General features: G+C 47.7%; 1 protein-coding gene and 1 long non-coding RNA gene across 2 annotated transcripts in view; both read left to right on the forward strand.

The window, feature by feature from the left end:
• Positions 1-25282, forward strand: part of ANP32A (acidic nuclear phosphoprotein 32 family member A) — a 40740-nt gene that overhangs the window by 2971 nt on the left and 12487 nt on the right. The window lies entirely within an intron of this gene.
• On the forward strand, positions 399-19415 carry LOC116275798. Its single transcript, XR_004185122.1, has 2 exons — positions 399-557; positions 19259-19415. It is a non-coding gene; the product is annotated as an uncharacterized LOC116275798 (long non-coding RNA).

The following is a 25282-nucleotide window of genomic DNA, read 5'->3' on the forward strand; positions in this document are numbered from 1 at the left end:
CGACTGCCGGGCGCCGGGCTGCCATTTTGTCACCGTGGCTGTTGTCGCTGTGGGGGGCGGGGGGAGCGGAGTCTTGCGCCATCGCCCCGACGGCCTCCCGCGCGGAGGCGGCAGGGGGAGCCGGCCTTGGGGACCCCCAGTTGTGCTCTGAGCCCCGATGGGGGTTTCCGCCCGGCGCCAGCGGCCTGAGGCTGTGCTGGAGCGTCACGGCGGCCGCGGCGCCGGGAGGACGACGATCCTCTGTGCAAGTGCCCCCCCACGCGCTCCCTGCCTCCCCCGCCCTCCTCTCCGGGGTTTCGCTGTTCCTCCTGCAGGCGTTCAGACGTAGTTAAATGTGGCCTTAAGGACTAACCGTTCGCTCTGGTGTTTGCTCTTTCGGCGGAAGTGATAGAGTAAGGGGAACATTAAACATGAGGTTCTTTTGGCGGGGGTGAAGGGTGTCGCGCACGCGACTGTAGTGGCCCTGACTGAAGCCAAGGACAGCAGCCTCTTCCCCGGGAGGGAAGAGTTGTCGATCCGTTGGGGAAACGCCCTCCCGGGCTGGGCTCTCCGGGAAGGTAGGTCGAGCTCCGTGTTTCAGGTGGATGTTGCAGTGCCCTGCAGGCTAGGGGAACCCTCCTCGGTCTTAACCTGCTCCTTCGCCCTTTTATTTTTGCCTGGGGGAAGACAGCTACAATAGTAATGAGGTCCTAAACCGAAAGAGAGGGATGAAGGTTTGCTTTTGAAAAAAGTAAACCGCCTTTCTCCGGCTGTTGACTTAGGAGCCAGGCAATTCGTCGTGTCGGGTCCTCCGGTGCTGGCGTCTCTGAGAATTTTTAAAAGCCGGTATTTAGGTGCTGGTTAAGCACCTCACGAGCTGAACTCTGGTATCTGTGCAGAGACTAACTTTCATGGCAGTGTCCAGCAGAGACTGCCTTGGAAGCCAGCTTTTACTTTGACCTTTGGAATACATCGCATGATGTTTTCCAGGCTGACTTACTGCCTAATTGGGTTCAAGTAGCATGGTATTAACTCCAGTTTATGCAAGCCAACCAGGAACTCACAGGCAGAAAATTGAGCCTGAAGTTCCCGTATGGTCATAGTCAGTTGAGTTCTGCTGCTGATAGTTTGGAGTCTGGGGGGCTCCATGATGAAGATGGGCTTAGGAATTACACAGACCTGGGTTTGAATTCCCCCTGCCACAAGGAGGTAGGATACGTTTACCTGCCCTTGTGACCTTGGACTGGTGAGCTTAACCCACCTTTTTGAAGCTTGGTTTCTTCACCTGTAAAATGAAATAATAATTCCATTTAATCAGTAAATGATGACAAAACTGGTTTGATATGACTCTCAGTATATGCTGTCTATATGACAGTGTTAGTCTCCGAGACATATCAGGGTGCTTCCAGGCATTACTTTGAGCTCCTCCATGGTTTAGGATAATAACAATATTAGCTAATGCTTACATAGCAGCCACGCTGTGTCTGGCACATTTCTTAAGTGGATTACATGTATCAACTAATTTAGTCCCCACAACAGCACTGTGAAGTAGGTATTATTATCATCATTATTGTGCATATGGAAATTGAGGCATACAGGGGTTGTCATGTGACCAGGGAGTGGCAGAACCAGGACTCAAACTCAGCCAGTCTGCATACTCAACCTCTACACACTCCTTTGAAACACCCTTTTTTCTTAAGATACCGTAAGGAAGAGCTTTTACTTCTCCAGCTTTGGAGTGGTGCCACCTTAGAAAGAGAATGAGTTTTCTATTATTGAAGATGCTGAAATGAAGAGTGGATAGCATCCTAGTTGAAGATATTAGAGGGCCAGGAGGTTCAGGACCAAGGGCTCTGGATTATCATTTTATGAAGCCATGCATTGAGTTTACTTTAGCACATCACAGTGGGTTAGACTGAAGTGGATCTGGCCTTTAAGGTGCTGGGGGACACGTTTTGAGTAAGGAGAAGACAAGCTGCTCAGGCAGTCTGCATCTGCAGCCAAAAAAAACTCAACATAATTGGCATGTCGTTAGTATCTGGGACATAGTATACTCATAACACCTCATGGATCATCTCACTTAATCATCCGAGCAACTCTTTAAGGGTAGGCCAAGCAGTGCAATGCCATCCCTGTTGTGAGGATGAATCATCTGATTTTTGGAGAGGTTGAGCAACTGGTAGGTGGCACAGCCGGGTTCTCGCACTGCAAAACCACAGTCCCCTTTGGTGGACAGTGGACAGAGACTCCGAGGATTGGATAGTCCGTTGGATCCATGGCCCATTACCAGAATCATGTGAGAGGCATGTAAAATGCGGATTTCTGGGCTCTACCCCTAGTCACAGGAGTACCACAGCGATCACCAAACTGTAACTGAGCTCCCTGTTTTTGTACAGCCATGAGCTAAGAATTATTTGTACATACAAACATTGCAGTCAATCTGATGGTATGGAACACTATCTTTGAATCCCAATGACGAGATGTTATTCCCTCCCGAAATAAGAAATCCACTTGTCTCGTTAGCCGATCTCATTGCAAAAAAAAAAAAAAAAAAAAAAGTACTCAATATATTCTGAACTTTATCAATAAAAGAATTGTGGAAATGTGTTAGATTTTTCTCTTGTAAAAGTGCCTATGTAGTGTTCTCAATTTTGGCTCTTGATGAAGTTTACTAATCTGTCTCCTTTGCAGAAGAGGTTTGGTGAAAAGGTGGTTCAGTAGATTGGCCCCTGGGATCTGGTGTTTTGCTTTGTTTAAGCAAATGCCAAGCCATATATTTGGGTGGTACTCTCAGGTTCTTTTTAAGTCCTTTTATGTGTTCTGTGCCCTTTAAGTAATTGGCGCCTAGTGGAAATCAGCCTCAACCCAGGAACCTCCACAGGAAGAGAAATTATCCTTGTTACTGGTTTAATATGAAGCACTTCTCATCTAGAGTTCTGTATAGCCAACTGAAATTCTTCGTTGTGTACTCAGAACATGTCAAAGCCTTCTGTGTATCTTGTAGTTGAATGGTCATTCTTAGGTTCTAGATGTCATCTCAGACAGAAGGAGCTTTGGATTGCAACAGTTAGAGCTTTGAGGCTTGAATCAAAGGTGGGGCCCCAGTGGCTGACATCAGCCTTTCAGAGCACAGGTCTTTGAAAACAACAGATAATCCTGGAATCTCTAGTTTTTGGCCTGCTGCTTTTCTACCGTGTGTGTTTCCTGGGGAATGAACCAGCAGCATAGTGGCTTTGAGTTTCAGAACAGTTTTTCCCTCTAGCCTCTTATGCCTGAGCTAATGAACGGAAGGAATGGTTATAAAATTGGCCAGGTCAAGGGAAGGAGGAGATAAATTCAAGGGGACAAATTCTAGTCCCCGTAACGGCAGCCTGTGTTATGACAGCAAACCACAACCCCAGTTCCCTCTCTCGTACTGCTGCTGCACCACCAGCCTCTCAGGGTGACTTACTCTAGACTTAGACAGTTGGCCATCCTTCTTTTTTTTTTTTTTTTTCTTTTCCTCTAGCAGTATGAGACTTGTTTCCTTTATTTATTTATTTTATAATTTTTGTAGAGACGGGGTTTTGCCATGTTGACCAGGCTGGTCTCAAACTCCTGGACTCAAGTGATCTGCCCACCTTGGCATCCCAAAGTGCTGGGATTACGGGTGTGAGCCAGCGCGCCTGGCCCCCTTCTTCAGTACCACTGGAAAACACCTGCTTGAGCTTTCAGAGCTGGCCATCCCAGAACTTGGGTCCAAATTAATGACATCACACTGAAATTAAAAACTTCCTGGAAATTGTGTAGGATACTCTTCAGACATCTCATGCCTTCTCTATTTTGGTGCAGTCACTTAGGAAAGGAGCAGGGAGCTTGTTGGTGATTGGGCCCTGGCCCAGTGAACGTGGTCCAATTGTCTGGCCTGAATTCTAACTTAGTTTAAGAGGAGGCTCATAGCTCTGGTGTCCAGAGAGGCATTTCTTTAGAAACGTTTGCCACCAGGATCCCTCCTCCTTGTTCTGGCAGTCCATCCCTTGCTCTAGCTAGTTCTCTGGTCTCCTAGGAACTACCCTCTCCCAGTCCCCCAGCACCGCTGCCTTCAAGTAGAGAAACATGGACCTGACTCTGAATCTTCTATTGCTTTGAAATATAATTATACAACAAATGATAAATGCCCAACAATGATGTTTTCATTAAAGAGATGGAGTCTGGCAGGGACAGAGATTTGTGAAGGCATCTGTTATTCAGAACTTCTCATTTAATAAAATTTGTTGAAACTAGATGAGCAAAGCACCATGGCCCTGAGCCACCTTCTCAGACATGGAAGCAGCCTCCTTGTCTAGAACTAGTTGTCCTGGTGATATACAGACTCTAAAGAAGATAGAAGTCCCTTTATTCTTCCATACCAAGCCCTGTGCTGGGCCACACCCTGCAACCCCCTGCTTTCCCTCAGATTTATTTTGTTTTTAGCTCCACAGCTGCCCCCTGAATTCATTCAGCTACTGTTTCCTTTACCAAAACTTGCTCCAGGCAGCAGATCTAAAAGATCAGCTTACTTACTACTGCACTGTTATTTACTCTAATGTGGATTAAAGTCAGCGCTGTTTTTCCCAGAGGTATTTACATTTGGAGATTCTGGTTTGGTAAGGAAATTACCGGACAACTATTAAAGACTTGGATGCTTTGCTGTTAACTAAGTTGAACAAGTTGTTTGGCTTCTTTGGGCCTCTGTTTTCTCCGTTCTAAAATGGGAGTGTTGAATTAGGTCAGTGGCTTTCAAACTTTCTGGTCCTAATAGTAAGAAATCCATTTTACACCACTACCCGTTGTGTACACGCATTCCTGTGTTCTGTGAAAAACCGACGCCACACTCCTCCCTTACTACATGTAAAATATTTTTATTCATTAAAAAGAAAACTGACTGGCTTGGACCTACAAATTAGTTTCATTACTTGTTAATGTTTGAAAGCCATTAAAAGATGGATATGCCCTTGGTAACTTTGTGAGGCCTCTCCACTGAGGGTCAATCATGACTTGTTTTAAACCAGCCCACCCCATCTTCTCCAGCTGCTCTCCTCTGTCTTGCTCCTCTCCCCGCAGACCTCACAGCATAAGGACTCAATCCTAGGCTCCTACCCCAGACCGGTGCCTTCCAAAGTACCTGGTGCCAGTGGCCCCCCCATCAGCCATGTTCCCCTAGCCCCTTCTCCACACTCTTGTCACCCAGGGCACCCATCCTTCAGTGCATTGCACACTTTGTGTGCTGGGTCAGGGTAGACTGTGGAGAGAGGACAGTGCACCTCGTTTCCCCACATAGACTGCGTGGGGGTATGTCCTGCCTCCCCTACTTCCAACTGTGGCACTTGGGCATGCTCCTCTCAGGGCACCTTCCCTTTTTGTCTCAGCAAAATGAGGTTGTAATAGTGCCTGCCACACTGTGTGGCACACAGTAAGCTCTCAAGAAATGTTAGCTGTTGTTGCCATTAGAACACCATAGCTGGAATACCATAACTGGTATTCACTTAAAAAAACAAAACAAAACCTTAGGGCTGGGCGCAGCGGCTCACGCCTGTAATCCCAGCACTTTGGGAGGCCAAGATGGCAGATCGCCTGAGGCCAGGAGTTCAAGAACAGCCTGGCCTTGTCTCTACTAAAAATACAAAAAAAAAAAAAAAATCAGCCGGGTGTGGTGGCGGGTGCCTGTAATTCCAGCTACTCGGGAGGCTGAGGCAGGAGAATCGCTTGAACCCAGCAGATGGAGGTTGCAGTGTGAGCCAAGATCATGCCACTGCACTCCAGCCTGGGCAACAAGAGCGAAACTCTGTCTCAAGAAGATAACCAGCTTATATTATTCACAGACAAATTACATAAAAAAGTGACATTTCTTTCAATGGGAAAAGAGGTTTAGAAGCTAGAGATTCAAACTTACCAGAAGTTACTTTTTCCCACTAGGAATTCACTACAGTCATGATATTGGACTCTGGGTAGTTTCTACTGAGGATAAAGCGACTCGTCCCTCTTCTGGGCAGCTCTTCTTACTGCCCTCAGCAACTATTTCAGGCCTCCACCCGTTCCCTCCCAGCCAGGACATCCTCCTCACAGAAAATGGAAACCTCCTGGTTTCCTAAGCAACTGTGAGGCTGAACCTGCCTTAATCCCTCCCAGTTCAGCGGTCCTCTTGTCTTGGCCACCCCTGCCTAGTTCCCTTGTTCCTCCTGGGCACCTAGCCACTCCTGTCCTTTGGATTCTTCTCCAGCTGGGGTTGCTTCTCCCGTCTTAAAGCAAAGACTCCCTTAATTGATCCTGTGTTGTGCTATAGTTACTGCCCATCACACTCGTCTCCCTATTCCCTAAACTTTCTGAATTGTCTATCTTCTCCACCCTGTCACCTCTCTGACTCCACCCCGTGAAGTCTGGTTTGTTTCCAGATGGTGCCAAGAATCCCAACAGCCTTCATTTCTTATCTTGCATGATGTCTCAGTGGCGGGATTCAGCATTCTTTTTTTTTTTTTCCAGACAGAGTCTTGCTCTATCCAGGCTGGAGTGCGCAGTGACGTGATCTCAGCTCACTACAGCCTTCACCTCCTGGGTTCAAGCAACTCTCATGCCTCAGCCTCCCAAGTAGCTGGGATTACAGGTGCGCACCACCACGCCTGGCTAACTTTTCTGTTTTTAGTAGAGATAGGGTTTTACCATGTTGGCATGGCTGGTCTCGAACTCCTGACCTCAAGTGATCCGCCTGCCTCGGCCTCGCAAAGTGCTGGGATTACAGGCATGAGCCACCACGCCTGGCCGGGATTCAGCATTCTTGACTTTATGAAAGATGTTCCCCACTTGGCTCTCCCTTTCTCTGGTATATCTTCTACGGCTCTAGTCACTCCTCAGTTTCTGGTGTCCTGTAGCTCTCCTGTTTAGCCATGAAGTACTGACTTAGTCAAACTTGGGCACTGGGCCTTCTTATCCTATATTCTCTCCAAAGGGAAATTTGCCCTCCCTCACTGACAGCTGCAGGTACTATGTGCTGCTCCCTGAGGTTTGATGTTTACTGCTTGGGTAAGCTCGAGACCCACCTGATGTCTCCACCTGGGTGCTCCAACAGTGTCCTGCTCTTAAGTCCAAAGGGAACCCGTGTCCTCTGTCCTTTGCCCCCCACCACCCCCACACACACACACTCATGATCCTCTTTCCATCCATCACCATTACAAGTCCTGTCTGTTTAAAACATGCTCTGTTGCTTGCCACTGATCTCCCTGTATCATAGTCTAGTCCTCTTGAAGCCATGCTGTGACCTTCGACTAGAATGATCTTATCAAAGCACACATGTAACCATGTCACCCCATACTTAAAATTCACCATTGTTCCTAGGATAAAGTCCCAAATCTTTAATAAAGACCAACAAGGTGCTGCATGGTCTGGCCACTGCTGGCCTCTTCCTGTCATCTGTTCCCTTGCCCCACCCTCTCTGGGCCTTCCCGGCTGCCTCTCATTCCTGCAAATCTGCACTACACGGAGATTGCCACTGTATCCAGTTAGCATCTAGTCATCTTTACTGTCTCCAGCCTCCTCTCTCAGGTTTAGATCTAGTTCTTTTGCCAGAAAACTCTTACAGAACTTTTCCCTCAGAGTGCTTCAGTTTATAACTACATATTCCAGATTATGAGTGTTTAATTAGCATCTCTGTCCCCTTGCCTTGTGGGTACACTGCACGATTTGAGGGACTTGCTTTTGCTGATCATTATAGTCCTCAGAGCTCCACACTGTGCCCGGCACATGGTAAGCATTCTAGAAGTACTGATGGAGAGAAAGATCTGCGGTACTTACACCTTCTTGTCACTTTCGCCACCTACCGGTTGGTACATCAAGCAGGGAAGCCACTGAAACGAAGCCCACACCTTCGCACCCCCACCCCCACCCATGCTGGTGTGAGTTTCTGATTGGAGTTGCCTCTGGGTGGGTGATGCATACTTCGCAGGTCGCTGGTCATCACGTTTTTCTCATTATCACATCCCTTACCAGTAAACAATTTGAACTTGAGCCCCAGTATGTCTATCTTGCAGTTACAGTTATTCACATACACTACCTATAAATATGTACATTATAAAATGTAACACCAAAAATATAAATTTAAAAGGCTACGTTTAAAAATCTAAGAAGTCCTGAAATTCTTGCATCCCAGTGGTTTGTCTTGGGCAGTCCACATAAGAGACGACTGTTCTAATTAATTGCTCATTTTATTTTAAATTCAGTTACTAAAGTTCACTCTGTAAAAGAAATGCTCATACCTTCCCAGACACTGTTTGCTTGTTAAGATCTCTCCAGCCCTAGCGTGTGATGAGTAGGGGTGGGGGACATTCACAGTCCCCCTTTAATATAATAAGCTAGCTTGCCCGAGATCCTTGGTGAATCAAGGCTCCACTGCCATGTGTCAGCTTGGTACTCTTTGTTTAGGCTGTGTGGACAGATCCACCAAAGTCCCCTCCAGTCACCCCTGGGCTCCCACATTGATAAATCCCCAGGTTCTCTCTGCCCATGTCCTGAGAGGCCAAGAAGTAGCTATGATAAGGATTCCATCAGCCACAGACTCAGGGTGGGTGGGAAGGTGGCTTTCTCCTAGTTATCTTGGAGTGGGGAACAGGTAAGAGGCAGGATATGTGGGCTGGAAGGGCAGAGACAGAGGTACACAGTGAAGCTTGAAAGAGAGGCCCGCAGAGTCTCTTTGCTGAAAGATTTCAGCAAAGTTGTGCTGGGACTCTGCAGCCAGCAGTGCCCACCCCTGGGTTTCTGGATTCTGCTGCCTCCTATAGAATTCGTGAGAACTATGTGTGTATGCATGTGCGTGTGCAGGGGGTGATAGGGTGGAGGCAAGGGCCTGTCATTCTAAATTTAGAGGAATTACTTTCAGATTTCTTCAGGGACCATGCATCTGGAGGAGGGACTCATCTTCACTTTATGTAACCAACTGTCACCTTAGCCACTGGCTTCACAGGCAGGCCTAAGTAGTATAACTGAATGGAGGGGTGAGGGGAGTCCACTGACATGGCCTGTGTGCCCAGCATCCAGAATGAGGCAAGGAGTTGTATAAATGCTGTGTAAGTATTTTTGTTGCAAATTTCATTTCTTGAATCCAGTCTTTGCATCCTGGGCTGGGTAGGGGAGAGTGATTATAGAGGATGGTGGTGTCTGGCTCCCGTGGTGGAGCTGGGGTGATGGAGCATAGCACATACACTGGAGGGAAGAAGGTGTGTGGTTAGTAAAGCAGATTTCAACCCCAGCTGTGGATCAGAACTGCCAGGAGAGCATCTGAAGCAATACCCCCAGGCTCTGCCTGAACTGAATCAGTCTCTGAGGGTGTTGCCCCAGTCCGTGTATTTTTAGAAAGCTCTAAAGGGGACTCTAAAGCACAGTTGGGAACCACCCCATGGAGCAGGGTGCAGAGCTTCACAGCAGGTAGAAAGAAGTAACTAAGTGGAAACTAGAGGAAAATGCAGCAGAGAAACCAGGAAATAGGAAAGAAGGATGCAGGATTTAATCTGCTAGGGTATAGGGATCCGGATCGCTCCTTGACTTCCCCACCACCACGGGGTTCACACGAGCACATTCTGCTCATCACACTTGGAATTTTTCATTTACGTGTATCTCAGGATGCTGCTGCTGGGAGTGTCGAGTGGGCCTTACTGATCAAGAGTGGACTTGGCCCATCCTTCATGTCCAGCTCTTGAGAGGCCGTGGACCTTTTGCAAAATGGCAGGGGCCCAGGCACAGACCCAGGCAATCAGATACAGTGGGCAGTAGTGCTTGAGGACTACTGAGCCTGAGGATGTTGGCAGGTCACCTCACTGAGCCTTAGTTGGCACATCTGTGAAATGGTGAATAACAGTACTACCTGCTTCCCAGGGCTTATTGTTAGGACTGAAAGAGATATCCTTTATGCCAGGTATGTGTCGTAGAAGGACTGAAGATTAAATTCTACCCGTCAGGGCTTGAATGAGCTGTTTGGTCAGCGGTGGGGGTGGGGTGGAGTCAGCCCCTATCCAGAAGGCGCTTGCTGGGGTGGGAGCAAAGTCGGAAGAGCTGTCTCAGCCTGCCCCAGGAGGAGGCCTCGCCTGGAGCTGTTGAAGCGGAGGAGAGGGGGCAGGGAGGCTCTGGGCAAAGGAGAGACTCCCCCCAGTTTTTTGGGGCGTTGGGGCTGGAGGGATACCAGCCAAGCTGCAGGCATCCCCTGCCCCCAGCCAGGCCTCTTCTGGAGTGTGGGCTCTCGCCCTGGCTCACCTTTTCTGTCGCAGTTATTCTGTGACCCTAGCCTTCTTGCCTCTAAACTCCCCTTCTGGCTGCAGAACTCTGGGCAAGCCTCTCGCTGTCCTTTATCTTTCATTCACACAGCTCCTGAGAGGTCCCCTTTTCTGGGAAGCCCTCCTCAACTCATTGGAAGAAAGAGAGCAAATTGTGTCCACCCAGGTGACGTAAGTCCCCACCCTGGGGACTTCCAGGGCACACAGCAGCGTTCACCTCTCAACCAAGTCCGGTACCACTCACTTAGGTGTGCATCTGTGGCTTTCTCTGTGTCTGGTCAGTGCTCCTTTATATGTCCATACCCCCTGCCAGAGGGCAGCATTGAGGGTGTGCAGAGCCCAGTGTGACTCTCCTGCAGCTGGGGACATAGAAGAGCTCTGTGATGATAGCAGATGTGGTTCTCCAGCCTCCCGCCTGGCTGCCAGTGGGAATAGCCTGTCTGCTCTGGCACAGGGGCCTGTTCCGTATGGAGGGCCAGGAACTGGCCTTCACAGCCACCCAGGCATTCCTTCTGCTTCTGTACGTCTTCCTTTCCCCGTGAAGATTTGGGTGTACCCTGTTTGTGGCCTGTGAAGACTGGGCAGGCATGTACTTTGTGAAGCTTTCTGCTCTCTCTGGTAGGCCTGATGAAGCCTATCTGCAGAGGTTGGCCTGAAGCCATAATGAGCAGTTCTGTTCTTTTTAGCCCTTGTCTAGTTTATGACTGTGTTTCAGACATGCCTTTCTGTGTCTTGGTTAAAAGTACTGGTGTGTCTGAGCATTTAGGTGTGGTCTATGAGTCTGGGAAAGCTTCTCCTAGAGGAGAGCCCTCCAGGGTTGCTCTTTGGGGTGGGAGTAGTGGGAGCGGAAATGGAACACTAGCTGCCCTCTTAAAGCCAAAAGCCTACTTCGTTCAGGGCAGGCAGTTGGCATGTGTAGACACTCAGGAGCCTTCCTTCAGTTCCAGCGGCCAGTGTGGTCATCATCAGGAGCGATAAGGTCGGATGTGGGAGTGAGAATGTGCCTCTGAGATTGACCAGTAGCCATAGACTCCAGCAAGATGAGGATCTTGGTCTGAGAGGTGCCCACTGTATCAGAAACTAGACTTGTATTGAGCAAATGGCTTGTTAGCCCCAGGAGGCTTTTTACGGCCACAAATGTCCCTGATGGTGAGCAGCACTTGGCCACTACTGTCTGATGTTAACCAGAGTTATGGGGGTGGTTTCTGCAAATACACAATACTGTGGAGGGGTTATGTGGCTTACCCAGAGGTGCCCAGATAGCAAATGAAGGTGCAAGATTGGAATCCCTGTCTTTCTGGTTGACCCTTGGCTTGGCTAACTCATTCATTCATTCATTCCATTCCACACACACTGATGAATGCCGACTCTGTACTGGGTTCTGTTCTAGGAACTAGATAAGACACATCACCTATGCTGCTCTTGTGGGGCTTCTGTTCCACTAGGGGAGACAGTCAGTAGTAAGCCATCAAGCAAAGGCATGGCTGCTGGTGTGATGAGTTCCATGAAGACCCATAAAGCTGTGTTAAAGGAGATGGGTGGTCCAGGAAGGCCTCTCTGAGGAGGTGGCATTTGAGCACTCAAGTGACTTACACTGGATTTCTGACCCCATGAGCTGGAACTTAGGATATCTGATCTAGAAGTACCTCTAGAAGTCCTCTTCCCAGTAAACAAGCTAGGGTCCAGTGAGGTTAAGGTGTGAATTCATGGTACGACTCACGGGAAAGATGAAATTATATCCAAGAAGGACAAGTATAATAGCTGGCCACTGCTCTGCCCACACCAGCCTTGGGCTCTAGCCATCTGCCTTTTCATCCCAGAATGTGTTTTATTTTCCTCAAGACTCAGCCCTTTGAAAGATTTAGACTTCCAAATTGCATTTATTAACAATAATAAATGTATTTTCTCATGGCTGGGTGTGGGGATGGGGTAGAAATTTTGAACACATTTGTGATGGTTGATCAGCCCTCCAGGTAAGGCAAGGGCTGACTACCTGGAGCTGGTGTTTTTCCTGCCTAGGCAGAGACACGGCCCAATTTTGTACCACCAGCTGCTGTCAATGTCTGTCAGAGTGGAATTTCCGTTGGTGTTTCTGAAATAGCAGTGTTTCTTGGAAGACCCCCATTAGTACTTTCTGGATTCCATCTGGACCTGGTTTAGGGGGTTAGATGCTTTTGAATGGAGGCTGGAGAGACCCTACTGATGCCTCTGACCAGAGATGGTGAAGCAGGACTCAGAGGGCCCCCAGGGCTTATTTCAGGGAGAGAGAGGCCCACAGTTAAATCAGAGGTCACAAATAAAGCAGCGGACCCCACCTCTCCCAAGGACCAGGCTGAGCCCTAATTGGCCAATAGTTTCATCTAGAAGCAGGCATCCTACATCAATTTGAAAGGAGCTTCTGGTTGAAGTAAGACTTTATTAATTAGCCTGTTAGGAAAACAGCTTCCCAGTATTATGAGGGCTGGATAATTTCATGCCTAATATTTTTCTTGGAGCTTCTAAAAGGAAGACACGGCCGCGCACAGTGGCTCACGCCTGCAGTCTCAGCACGTTGAGAGGACAAGGCAGGTGGATCACGAGGTCAGGAGATCGAGACCATCCTGGCCAACATGGTGAAGCCCCATCTCTACTAAAAATAGAAAAATTATCTGGGCTTGGTGGCACACACTTGTAATCCCAGCTACTCAGGAGGCTGAGGCAGGAGAATCGCTTGAACCCAGGAGGCGGAGGTTGCAGTGAACCGAGGTCGCGCCACTACACTCCAGCCAGGCAACAAAGCAAGACTCTGTCTAAAAAAAAAAAAAAAAAGAAGTTTGATTGTGAAATAGAGCACATAAAACCAAACAATATATGTGAGATTTAATGATTTTTTGCCTATTTTTTTCTATTTAAATTATTATTCAATACTTTCAGGGATATCCTAGTAAAAGCGACTTTCCCTGTGCCTGCCTGTGCCTTTCTGTGCTAGGGCGTTAGAAATGTGTCTGGGTTTCCCCTGTGGCTCTGACACTCCATCAGACACCAGGGCTTGTGCACGCAGGTGAGAAGCATCCCCAGGTGCCTCAGAGATACCGAAGAGAGTCTGGAATGTGGGAGAAAGGCAAATAGTTTTCCAATAAAAGTAGGCTAAGACATAATTAGGGGCTTAGGTGCTGCTTTAAAAAATAAGTAGCAGCGTATTCCAGACTCCTCTAAGAAAAGAGAATTGCTCATTGTGGAACAGGCGTGGCAATGCAGTACCTTTGCCTGGAGCACCTTGCTGCTGCCATCACTTAAGACCCATTCTGGGATAAGAGGAGGCTTACCCGTTATTGATTATCTACCATGAGCTTTGTATGGTCCTTGCTTGCCAGGTACTTGGCAAGCAGCATCTTTTTGACCTTTTAGAACACCGCTGAGGTGTAGGTATGGCCACCCATTTCCAGACAGAGATTGGCCTAGAGGTCCAGATGGCTTCCAGGGCACACTGAGCAGCCCTTGTATGTTGTAATGGTCCCTTCTGTTTGTCCTTCCCAGGCTGGACACTTTGGGAGCAGAAGTCAAAGACACCTTTATCATTGTACCCTTAGCACCTGGTGTAGTCCCTGGGATTTAGTAGGTTCCGAGGAGCGTGTATTGAATGAATGGAGGTTAAGTAACTTAGACATTAGATAATAGGACTCTGGGCTGGGCGCAATGGCTCATGCCTATAATCCCAGCACTTTGGGAGGCTGAGGTGGGTGAATCACCTGAGGTCAGGAGCTCGAGACCAGCCTGACCAACATGGTGAAACCCCATCTCTACCAAAAATATAAAAAATTAGCCGGGCATGATGGCACATACCTGTAATCCCAGCTACTTGGGAGGCTGATGCAGGAGAATCGCTTGAACCTGGGAGGTGGAAGTTGCAGTGAGCCCAGATGGCATCACTGCACTCCAGCCTGGGCGACTAGAACAAACCTCCGTCTCAAATAAATAAATAAATAAATAAATAAATAAGATAATAGGACTCTGAGGCTCTATGACTGCCACCCTGTAGGTCAGAAATGGGATCTCATTCCAGCTCTTATCAATAAGCTAGGGGAATGCAAACTGACATGCCCAAGCTTATTGATATTGCAAAATTATTTATTACAGCAAAAGATTGGAAGCAACCCAGATATTCATCAATAAGAGACTGGTTAAGAAAAATGATCTCACACTATGTAGTTGCAAATAAGAAACGAAGAAGGTTTTTATGTGCTCTGTTACACAAACTCCATGAAAAAAAGACAAGGCAATGATTAGGATAATATGCTAGATTTTTAATAAAAGAGAGAAGAAATAAGATTCTGAATTTGCTTGTATGTGTGTGAATGTTCTAGAGAGATACTTAGCAGGTAGTATGGTTGACTGGGCAGACAGAGGGTAAGATGGGAGGGAGAGTTAACTGTGTATCTTCTTATACTTTTTAGTTTTAAAACCATTAGAATGAATGTGCTAGTCAAAAAATTGAAAAGAAAAAAAATAAAAGAGGTGACCTCGAACCAGCGATTCCACTGACCTGTCGTTAGTCTCCCTATCTGTATGTGAGGCAGTTGGACCAGATTGTGACTCCTTAGTCTGAAGTGGAATGTTGTCAATATTGTATTTCCCAGGCTTTCGTGGACTTTTCCAGGAGATCCTGACCTTGTGCTAGGGTAATCTGCAGTCCCTTTCATTGGTGGCCTGGCCTGGCCCTCTCAGGATGTTTGAGAAAGGTTGGAGGCCACAGAGAGCAAGGAGCCTTCCCCAGAGGAATCAGGCCTTGTTCCTGTCCCCTTTCCTCAGTTAATCCTCTGAGCACATGCCTCTGATGTGACTCAGTTGGTTCTTCCTCCAAAGTGAAGGATTTCAGTGAAGAGAGACTGTTCTGGAGCATTCTGGCAAAGTGCTACAGTTTAATAGGAAGGAAAAAAATGGCAGAACATTTTCCGGGTTATTTTTAATGCTTCTCAGTTCTGCAAACATTTATTGAAAGCTAAGTGCAAGGCAGTGTGGGAGAATCAGTTGCATAATACCTCACCTCTGCTTTCCGGGGTACAAAGTCTTAAGTAAGAAACATGCTCATAAAATTCATCATAGTAACCTCTAGGACAGCCTGGCTTACCCATGCTCTCATTGGGTCCCATGGAGACATGTGGGATTGGTAGGGATTCTTCCCATTTTACAGGTGAAGAAACTGACTCGCAGTGAAGTCTTGCTCAAAGCCACACAGTTTGGAACCAAACAAGATTTTCCGACTACTTCTCATGTGTCCTAACCCCCGTAATCAAAACATTCTCCCATAGGAGATATCTGGGGTGTAGATTAGGCCGGTTTCCACCTGGAAACATGGGGCAAGCACAGTCCTGATTAAAGCTTCTTCTCCTTCACTTTTTTCCATTGCTTTTTTTCTTCCTTTAAGGCAGAGCAAGGTAACTCTTAGGCTTATGGCCAGATCTCAGGTCTTATCTCCTTTCCTGTGGTCCAAGCAATTCTTCTTGCTTTGCCTGTGAAACCCACTATCCTACCACCAGTTGCATGCGGAATGTCCCATGTGGGTAAAGGTGTGTGTAACCTGTGTAACCTACAGCAGCCTTCTCTCCACCCCAATCTCATGCTGCCACCTCCTTTCCTTCCCTTCCACAAATTCTCTCGTACCAACCTGGCTTCCTAGCTGTTCCCCAATAGAGCCAAGCATGCTGCCCACTCGGGGTCTTTGCCCTGGCTGTTCCTTCTTTCTGCCTGGAAGGCCCTTCCCGGTTGTAGACTTGGCCTTACGTCTCTGCTGAAAGCTCACTTTGGATAGGCCTTCCTGGTTATCCTTTCTAAAGTAGTATCCCTTGGCACTATTGCTTTTCTGTCCTTTTTTTTTTCTTTGAAGCATTCATACACATTATATACATATGTATATATTTATTGGTTTATTATTTGGCTCCCCTACTGGAATGTAAACCCGTGAGACAGGCACCTAGTTTTGTTTACCACGGTATCACTAATGCCTAGCATGGTACCTAGCATGGCATGTAGTATATACTCTATATGGACTGTCGAATGACTATATCAGGCCTGCATCCTAAAGCAAGTAATATTTAAGAAGAAGGAATCAAATCATAGCATTTTAAGAGGGGAAAAGACTCAGGGCTCTCTTTGTAGGGCTTTATCATACAATATTATTAATTCATCTAATAAGCATCCAGCACTGTTTATGTATGAAGCTCTTTGCAGACAGTCACTTACAGCCTTCTGATTCATACAGGGATGGGAAGCTCCCAAATTTTCAGAGCAGCCCATTATTTTGTGAGACAGCCATAATGATCTGGGGACCTTCTTACAAAGTACACTGGGGAGAAAGCTGTCCCTATGATTCCTGCACTCTGATCTTAGTTCTTGAACCGCTGGAAAACACAATAAACATACATGACACTCCTTCAAATAAGTGGAGAGAGAGAGTGATCATGGTCTCCCCTACCCTCAGGCTTAAACATCACTAGTTCCCTCAGTTATTCTTCTAGTATCCCAGTTTTCAGATGCCTTCCTACCCTGGTTGCCTTCCTCAAGTTTGTTCTTCAAATGTTGGAATTTCAGGTCTAGTCCTGTCAGTGCAGAGTGTTTCGGGACCAAGGAACCCTGGTCCATCCCATGTGTTCCTATCAGCATAGCCTTCAATGGCTCGTCTGTGTTGGCTGCCATGGTAGAAGCCTCCTTCATGAGCCTCTGATGAAGACTAAAATCATTAAGCTCCATTTTACATTGTCTCGAGTCATGTGGACCCTCCCTGACTCTTCATAGTTTTTTTGGTTTGGGGGTTTTGTTTTTTAGCATTTTGAGATTAAAGCAGCCATAGATTTGTGAACAACAATAAACTTAACCTGCACTCTTTTTAAAAAACAACAAGTGTAGGTAAAGTTCTATCACCAAACCCAGGGGAAGGAGATGGAACTCTGGAAGTTCAGCAATACCTGCAAAGCCTCTAACTCCTTTCTTCCCTCTCCGTGTCTTTCTCTGCGTCTGTCTCCCTCTCCCCTTCCTTCCAGCAGCTCCTCACTTCCCCATAGCTTCCTTGCTCTCCCTCATTCCATTGCTTTTATTAATCCTCCTTCCAATTAGAAATATGGAGCTAACATATACTGCTAGCATTTCTTGCACTTCCATCACTAATATTTTTTGCCATACATGTGTAATTTACAGATTAAGGAAGCTGCACATTTCACACTTGTCTAAGGGAGAAATAACTAATGTTAAATGGCTTCTTATGTGTAGCCTTTGGCTAATTTGTTTTGTGGCCTTGGATAGAAAAAACTTTCAGCCCCAGCCTTAGGTTCTTCTGCATGATTGGTTCCCATTTCTGCCCAAATCAGCGATTTCCCATTGGTGGTTGGACACTAGGGCTTCAGTGCCGAGGCGGCGTTTGCTCTGCTTCTGTCATTGCTGATGCTGCTGTCATTTTGCATAGAGGTGGCAGGGAAGGAGGCCAAGGTCGAGGTTTCATCTATGAGGCCATTTAGCTTTCCCTGCCTCTTCTGCATTTGCGGCCCTGCCTGGGTGTGTGGAAGGTGGGAGGGGAGAGCAGGGGCTGAGTTCAGGCCGGGGCTCTTCCTAACAGCTAATTTTGTTTTTCACCTTTCTTTCCTCTTGCTTCAAGGAGGATGGAGAGGCCTGTAACTTTGAGGGTGTGGGCCCTAAGTTAGGAGTCTTGAGAGAATGGCCTAAGGTTCGATTCTACAGTGGGGTAACTGTGTAGCCTTGGGTGAGTCAGAGTTAGTTTCCACCCAGCTTCGTCAATTGCTAGGGAAGTTGGATTAGATACAGTGGTTCCCGAAAAGTGGCATTGATGGGGTCCTTTATTTCTTTGAAGCATTTTTTAAAAGCTATCTGGAAATGGAGCAGACGCTCACACCACGGCTGTGCGATGTGTCCCGGCCTCTGAGTCTGATTGGCATGTTTTCTTAGATGAGTTACGCTGGGGGCTGGAATAGGCAGAAACTTTGAACTGCCAGCTCCTGGGTCTCTGAATAGTAACACTGGGGAAATGAATTAACTTCTGTTTTGCTGACAGTTCCTCCACTCGGGGGTCCATCCCGGACTCCAAGGCAGAAACCCTGGGCTGCTCCCCGAAGACTCCAATGGGATTTCCTTAGCAGACAGCTCCCGCAGTCCGCAAGCGGTCCCAGCCAAGTTGGGCTTCAATCTCCCAATCTGATTTCAGCAGCCAGAATTAACCCTATCTGTATCTGTCAGCTGGGACAGTTGATTTTTCTGAGTAGTTTTAGTGGGGAGCTTTGCCTCAGAAAGTGAATAAAGGGTTTGCCTTCTATAATCTAGATGATTCTCCAGAGCCATTCCCCACCCACACCCCAACCCCTCCCCTAGCCTGTTTGGCCATTCAGCAGGCATTTACTGAAAGCCAGCCCCTCTGGGGAGGGCACCAAGGTGACCCTGAGACCTCGGACCTTAGCAGGGCTGTGTTGGGGGAGAGACAGGAGAAAGAATGACTGGCCTTCAGCAGCTCTCAGGGCCCTGGTGGACAGGGGCAGGTTGCCTGGGAGGGATAGAAGGGGTAAAATTTCCATTGTCTATGAGGGGAAGCACTTTGTAAACTGTAACATGCAGCACCCAGTCGTGTCATTATTTTTGCTGCACATCAGGGAGGCTAGCAGAGGGCTGAGATGGGAGGAAGCACAGGGTTTTTGCCAGAGGGCACTGATGGGTGGGGGGCCTGGGAATCCTACTCTGGATTTACACTTGATCCCTGTGGCCATTAAAAGCTTTTGGACAGGGGAGTAATGAGACATGATGTGATGTGATCAAAGCAGCGTTTTAGAAAGATTGAGCAGGATTTACCCTCTTTGCTCTCTAGGCCTTGGTCTTCATTCTCTGTGGCTTTTCTGTTGCATGGGTGCAGTGCTGTGGCTCTGTAATAAGATCACCAAGAATGGCTGTGGTTTGTGTTGTGAATCACCGAATTGTCAGCTCACGGATCTGAGTAGTGATTGGTGATCCTGGTCTCTCCTCTCCTCCCACCCCAGGCATCTTGGAGGCCACGCAATGACCTGTGAGAGGAAAGACATCAGATGGGACAATGCCGGACTCCCACATTCGGAACCCAGCACCCGGGGCCTCTGGGGGGTGTTTTTATATCCTGATGTGTGGTTCTTAAAAACTTGTAATTAATTTTACAAATTGATATAGTTGTACTTACTTTGGGGGTGCTGGTATGTTTTAAGAGATTAGATGATTAATTTCCCATTTCACTCACCCAGGGTAACTGCCCCGTGTCCCAGATTTCCTTTCTGGCATCCCTCAGTGATGAATCCTGGGCCCCTTGGCCCACGAAATTGGCCACATTCTTTCGGGAACAGTGACTGAGTTTGGATGTGGAGTGGGCACTCAGGCTCAAAGTGTATGTACCGAGAGAATTTTGAAACTAGAGGGACCTTATTTCTGTACTCAGGCTCTATTGTCCAGTGTGTGGACTAGAGAACTTGGAGAAGCCCAGAGAGTGGTAGTGACTTCCTGAAGGGTACGCAGCAAGTTAGTGGCAAGGCAGACCAGAGCCCAGGTCATCAGAGTGCCTGACAAGTATTCTGTGCACTACACCTTGGTGCATCTTGGCCCCCTTTCCTTCTCTTCCCTGGTTATTGTTCACACACCACCTGCTAGGACTCTACTTCCAGTGCCTACCACTTCAGTCTTCCAGCATTCACTGAAGGTAGGAAGGGAACAACCATTTAGAAGAGTCAAGTCTGTGGCTGGGTGCGGTGGCTCATGCCTGTAATCCCAGCACTTTGGGAGGTGGAGGCAGGTGGAACACATGAGGTCAGGAGTTTGAGATCAGCCTGACCAACATGGTGAAACCCCATCTCTACTGAAAATACAAAATTAGCCAGGTGTGGTGGTGGGCGCCTATAATCCCAGCACTTTGGGAGGCTGAGGCAGGTGGATCACCTGAGGTCAGGAGTTCAAGACCAGCCTGACTGACATGGTGAAACCCCGTCTCTACTGAAAATACAAAATTAGCCAGGCCTGGTAGTGGGTTCCTGTAATCCCAACTACTTGGGAGGCTGAGGCAAGAGAATCGCTTGAATCTGGGTGGCAGAGGTTGCAGTGAGCCGAGATCACGCCACTACACTCCAGCCTAGGTGACAAGAATGAAACTCTGTCTCAAAATAAAATTTAAAAAAAGGAAGAGTCGTCGAGTCTGTGAGATTTTCACTGGGTCATGTAACCCGCCAGTTCTAAAACCTTCATCTCCCCTTTTCCATACTGCAGCTCACATCCCCCAGCAAAGCTAGACCCAAGACCCCTCCTTCCCTTCTTCAGACCCCAAAACAGTTCCTGCTCCTCCTGTGAACACTTTTAAGAGCTATACATGCTCTTAAACCAGTCAGGCCTGGGCTAGAGGCTGGGCAATCATGGAAGGCTTCCTGCAGGAGGTAGAACTGACAGGTCCTTGATGTAGAGTCTATACCAGCTGGTAGATAGGAAGGAGGTTTAAGGGGAGGAAGCGAAGGAACAATATCAGGGAGGGGCCCAGCTAGGATTTACCAGCTAAATAGGCCCATTTGGCAAGCCCAAAACTCAGGTCCTGCAGCCACCCCAGCCTGCAGAGTACTGCCCTGAGTCTGTTTCTGGCTGGAGGAACATCTGCGGTGGAACCAGCTCCTCTGCTTTGGTGAAGCAGAAACCCAAGTCCCTCTCACACCCACGGGAGGAGAGAGAGGAAGCCGGTTCCAGGCGGTGCAGGAGCAAGTCACAGGGTTTATGTTAATGAGGGCCCTCCCCGCGCCGGCGGCTTAGCCTATGAGCTGGGGCCCTGGCAGACAGCTTAATTACCGCTGCAGCGCGCCTCAGCTTGTGTTCCTTGGCTCCCTAAAATAATAAGGATGGCGTCACCGACTTCCCCGGGCCATGTGCTCCCCGCCTGCCTTCAGAGCTCTATTGTAGGAAACAAACAACAACAGAAAAAACATCAGAGACATGGATGCTTTTTTCTTGGGGAAATTTTTTGTTTGTTTTAAAGTAATAGGGGACTCTGCCCCTAGTTAAGATTTTAAAAGATCTTTGAGAGGTGTGGAGATCCGGATCTACTACTGTTGAGGCTACAAGCCTCCTGTTAGCAGAAACTTGAAAGCTGCATGGGTGATCTGTTAATTCCATGGTCTTCCATTGGGGATGTGAGTTCTGATGCCTAGTGGTGGTGTGTTCTGCCAGGAAACGAATCGCCCAGCTCACAGTGACTCTGGGCCCAACTCTGGACCTTGCTTCTTCCTCTGGAAAAAGAGAGCTGAGCTACACCAGAGTTTTGCAGACTGTGGGTCACGCTACACATATTTTGTTCTAAGTAACATAAGAAAGTAATTGCAAGTGTTAAGTTTTGTTTTCAGTTGTGTGTGTCTATGTACACATAAAAACGTGTGTACTGAGCCACGCTGTAAAATGTGGAAAGCCACTGGCCTAGGAGATCCCTAAGGACCCTTCTAGCTTTCAAAGTGTCTAACTTTTCTCCCAGAGCTGTTGCTTTTCCCTAACATGGAACCTGACTGATTTTTGCAGGTTTTGCGACACTGGCTGTTCAGCAAAACAATCGATTTTATGGTTAAAACAACAAAATCACAAGCATCTATCACCCCAGTCTAAAACCTCGGTGTCTCAGACAGTTTGGCCTTCTAGCTGAAATGGGATCTGCAACAGGGGATGGCCCATTTAAAAGCTGACCTATTTAAAACCCACGAGCACCAAAAAACACAGGGTCAATTTGATATGAGTCTTCTCTTGTGTGCAAAGACTGGAACCTGAAAACCAAATTGGTCAGGGACTGACAAGGTTGAAACCAAAGCTACAAATATTTACTGAATTCTTGCTCCGTGCAGGAAAAGAAAATCAAGGGTAGTCAGAGTTAGTGTGAAAAACAAAACAAGGTGTGAATGTAAATATCCAAAGGGGTTTGTTTTGAGCACACCATTCCTGGTTCCCCAATAGGTTAAGAGACCTCGTATTTCTGTAAGGAAGCTGTACAGACAGCTTAATTGACTCAAATCTGCTAACCTGCTTTTTGTTCCCATTCTTGTGCCTTGACTGTACACAACAGTAAAGATGGCCATGGAAAAAGGGGAAGGCAAGTGGATTTTTCCAAGCTGGGGATGCTCTAAGTACATTCTTATTTAATCCAACCCTAGGTGATGGACATTATAGTCACTAAAGGAAACGGAAGCTCAGAAAGGTAAGCTGGGCTAAAAAGAAGAAAAATTGAACTTGAGCCAGTTCTCTTGGACTCGAGAGCCTGCCTTCTGTCCACCTTTCCATGTTGCCTCAGGAAGTACTAGAAAAAGAAGGAGCAGTTCTTACTGTAAGCTTCCTTCTCTCTGGTCCTGTCCTTCAAAGGGCTCTGTTTCAGGCCCAAACTGTCTACTTGAATCAGGGCCAGCTTCACAGGCATGCGACCCCTGCAGCATGCACTTGGTTTAATGTGCTGCTGTCACTGTCTTGGAATTCTTAATAATTTTTAAGCAAGGGGCTCTGTGTTTTTCATTTTATGCTGGGCCCTGTAAGCCAGTCCTGGCTTTTGATATAGTGTATCTCGTCTGTAGGTCCTTCTGGGTCCCCCTCATCTGCCTTTAGCGTGCCTGTTCTATCTGGTAGAGGCATTTGAAGAATGCACCCTGGCCCGGCCCATGTCCTGCTACCTGGCACACTGGACTGGAGTTGTTTACTGGTGGCTGTCTCCTCCCAGCCGGCCACCACACCTCTTGCTGGCAAGGACCCCGACTTTGGCTTACTGTTTCTTCCGTGTCCCCTCAGCCAACAATGTCGCAGGCGTGCCCCATGTGGAGAGGGCTGGAGACCTGCATGCAGAACACTGGGCCAGTCAGGTCGGGGGAAGTGTGCACAGCTGACCTGCCTCTCAGGGGCTTATGCTTGTCTTGGGGCACAAGAAAGACTCAAAAAAAAAAAAAAAAAAACACTGGTGTTTATAAAAGGTAGGGTTCACTCAACATTTATTCGTCATACTGTTGAATACGTTTCATGACAGTTTGACTCACCTCTATATTCCCAGTACCTAATGTTATACCTGGCACAATAAACAGGACATTTGTTAAGCAGTTGCTCTGGTCTCCGCTCCCTGCTAGGCTGATTACGGAGGACAGTCCCTGACCTCTAGGAGGATCGGATGCTTAATACACGATTAAATGATTCATGCAGCAGCTGCCCTTGGTGCCCCAGGATGCACAGAGCTGGGCTGGACAAGGCTTCCTGGGGAGGGGAACTGGATTTGTAGGGTAAGAGTGAGAGATGGGGGGTGCTGAGGCTGGATGAAGGGGAGGGAGCTGCAAGAGTGGAGAACCTTGGAGGTCATGTGTAGGAAAACTTGAATTTTTCCCAAGGCAGTGAGAAACCAGGAACGTTTTTCAGGCTGGAGTTTACCCTTTATAGGTTAAACAGATCTCATCATCCCCTTTCTACAGAGGCAGAAGCCTGAGGCCTGGGGGAAAGAGCTGAGATCATTGAGCCAGTTGGGTCCTTGCCCTCTAGGTCGAGGCCTGTTCCCAGTAATCCAGGCTGCCTCTTGACCACTTCCATCCTCATGGTCATAGAGACCTGGTTTGGAGGCAAAAGCAGGCTTGAAGTGACTTGAGGTGACAGTGCAATGTTGGGAACAGAGAGGAAAGGCCAAATTTGAGAGATTTGTAAAGACAAGATTTCAGTTTTAAACAACAAGTTGTTCCTTGGAGTAATCACGTATTTGTGTTTATCATGGAATTTTCAGGTTCCATTGGTGAAAAATGACTGACAGGTCTTTGCTTTGGGGACAAGTTTTTCAGGAAGTACAGGACCCCCAGCAATCTGACATCTTGGGAACCTTCACTGCCTCCTCACTGACCTCTCTTATGAGTATGAGGGCCCCTTTTAGGTGTTCACTTGAGGAATGAAGCATTGGGTCCTGTGTAGGTTTCTCTTTGGGGTGTTGGAAAAGCTCCTGATACAAGCAGAGTAATTTCAGTTCAACTAGATAGAGTAACCACATTCGGATATTTTTAAATGGCCAGTGGAATTGGGGAAAAGTCTACGAAAGTACAAATTTTCAGTTTAATTTTAACTTTGCACTTCGCTCACATCCAGGACTTGGCAGGGGAAGTGGGCCTTGATTTTTTTTTTTTCTTTTTAAAGCAGAACACACCCTGGATGGAAAAGGGACGTTCTCTTCGCATGGAAGGGCTAGAGCCAAGTACAGAGGAAGTGGGTTGGTATTGTAGCAGGAGTTCAGGGGTGGGTCTAGTGTTTGAAACTGGAGCACTAGGAAAGTGTGGCCCTCGTGGAGGCAGGCAGGGAAGGGGATGGGTTCACAGGCAGCTGTTGGGCTGGCGTTTTTTTGTCCTGTTTGATGCATTTCAGATACTTCACAGCTCACCTGCTGCTCCCATTGGGACCCCTTTTCACCTCACAACGAAGCAGTGGGTCTTTCCCCCATGTGGTTTGGGCTTTTTGGTGGTATCAGCAACCTCAGGTCTAAGCCCTGTCCCCTCCCTCCCCTCTGTGATCCCACCCTGCACAGTGCTGAAACCAATCAGGGAGGAAATGCAGAAACAGTGGGGATTCTGAAGACCTCACCTTTAAAAAGATGGGGATTTCCCAAGAGAGTGGAAGCAACCTCTTGCTGTTTGGGAAGAGCAGGGTCCCAGGTCCCTCTCCGTATCCTTGCCCACTCCTGCAGCGTCATCTGAGCCAGGGCAGGGTTGGGCTCTGTGCTTTGGTTGCTAAGGATGTGTAACCAGAGCAGAGACCTCTGGAGGTGGTGCCCACCTGGTTGGTAGAACAGTTAGAAGAGGAGCTGAAAAGGAACAGTTACAGCCGTAGGGGCGGAAAGGTGTATTCCCTTTCCTCACCCATCATAAGAGTCACGGCCAACACTTAACAAAAGAAAGGCTAACAAAAGAAAAGCATAACAAATTTATTTAATTAAAGTTGTGACATGAGAACCTTCAGAGAAGACGACCCAAAGACCCAGGGAAACTGCCTATTTTTATACTTAGGTTTGATGAAGAAAAGACAGC

The sequence above is a fragment of the Papio anubis genome, chromosome 7 (assembly GCF_008728515.1).
Source record: "Papio anubis isolate 15944 chromosome 7, Panubis1.0, whole genome shotgun sequence".
NCBI classification, from domain to species: Eukaryota; Metazoa; Chordata; class Mammalia; order Primates; family Cercopithecidae; genus Papio; species Papio anubis.